We start from the raw sequence: 1,731 nt of genomic DNA, 5'->3' as shown, positions 1-1,731 counted from the left end.
TCAGCATCAGTCCTTCCAATGAATATTCAGGACTGATTTCCTTTAGGATGGACTGGTTTGATCTCTTTGCAGTCCAAGGGACTCCCAAGAGTCTTCTCCGGCACCAAAATTCAAAAGCATCAATTCTTCAGCGCTCCACCTCCTTTATGGTCCAGCTCTCACATCCATACATGACTACAGGAAAAACCACAGCTTTGACTAGATGGATGTTTGTCACAAAGTGATGTGTCTGCTTTTTAATATGCTGTCTAGGTTTGTCACAGCTTTCTTTCCAAGTAGCAAGCGTCTTTTAATTTTATGGCTGCAGTCATGGTCCACACTGATTTTGGAGCTCAAGAAAATAAAGAATGTCACTCACTGCTTGTACTTTTTTCCCCTTCTATTTGCCATGAAGTGATGGGACCTGATGCCTTGATCTTAGTTTTTTGAATATTGAGTTTCAAGCCAGCTTTTTCACTCTCCTTTTTCACCTTCATCAAGAAGCTCTTTAGTTCCTCTTCAATTTCTCCCATTAGGGTGGTATCATCTGCACATTTGAGGTTGTTGATATTTCTCCCAGTGATCTTGATTCCAGCTTGGGATTCATCCAGCCTGGCATTTTGCATGATGTACTCTGCATACTTGGGAAAAACTCCAGGAGATGGTGAGGAACAGGGAAACCTGGAATGCTACAGTCCATAGGGTCATGGAGTGTCAGACATGATTCAGCAACTGAACAACACCATCATTCTGCATATAAGTTAAATATACAGCCTTGACATATTCATTTCCCAATTTGGAACCAGTCCATTGTTTCATGTCTGGTTCTAACTGTTGCTTCTTGACCCACATACAAGTTTCTCAGGAGACAGGTCAGGTGGTATGCTATTCCCATCTCTTGAAGAATTTTCCACAGTTTGTTGTCATCCACATAGTCAAAGGCTTTAGCATAGTCAATGAAGCAGAAGTAGATGTTTTTCTGAAACTTCCTTGTTTTCTCCATGATTCAATGAAGGTTGGCAATTTGATCTGTAGTTCCTCTGCCCCTTCAGAATTCAGCTTGTACATCTGGAAATTCTTGGTTCATGTATTGCTGAAGCCTAGCTTGAGGGATTTTGAGCACAACTTTGCTAGCATGTGAAATGAGCACAGTTGTACAGTACTTTGAACATTCTTTGGCATTGCCCTTCTTTGGGATTGGAATGAAAACTGATCTTTTTCCAGTACTGTGACCACTGCTGAGTTTCCCAAATTTGCTGATATATTGAATGCATCATTTTAACAGCATCATCCTTCAGGATTTGAAATAGCTCAACTGGAATTCCATCACCTCCACTAGACTTGTTCATCTGGAGAAGGAAATGGCAACCCACTCCAGTACTGTTGTCTGGAGAATCCCATGGACAAAGGAGCCTGGTGGGCTACAGTGGTCACAAAAGAGTCAGACACCACTGAGCAACTAACAAACACCTTTGTTCATAGTAATGCTTCTTAAGGCCCACTTGAATTCACACTCAAAACAACAGAATGGGAAAGACTAGAGATCTCTTCAAGAAAATTAGAGATACCAAGGGAAATGTTTTTCATGCAAAGATGGGCTCGATAAAGGACAGAAATGGTATGGACCTAACAGAAGCAGAAGATATTAAGAAGAGGTGGCAAGAATACACAGAAGAACTGTACAAAAAAGATCTTTACGACCCAGATAATCATGATGGTGTGATCACTGACCTAGAGCCAGACATCCTGGAA

At 41.2% G+C, this 1,731-nt stretch overlaps 1 protein-coding gene across 1 annotated transcript in view; it reads right to left on the bottom strand.

Annotated features, from left to right (window-relative positions):
- The window catches only part of GPR50 (G protein-coupled receptor 50), a 185,510-nt gene that overhangs the window by 129,421 nt on the left and 54,358 nt on the right, over positions 1-1,731 (bottom strand). The window lies entirely within an intron of this gene.

The sequence above is a fragment of the Bison bison genome, unplaced genomic scaffold (genome assembly GCF_000754665.1).
Source record: "Bison bison bison isolate TAMUID 2011002044 unplaced genomic scaffold, Bison_UMD1.0 scf7180017864529, whole genome shotgun sequence".
NCBI classification, from domain to species: domain Eukaryota; kingdom Metazoa; phylum Chordata; class Mammalia; order Artiodactyla; family Bovidae; genus Bison; species Bison bison.
This window is presented reverse-complemented; position numbering and strand designations above follow the sequence as displayed.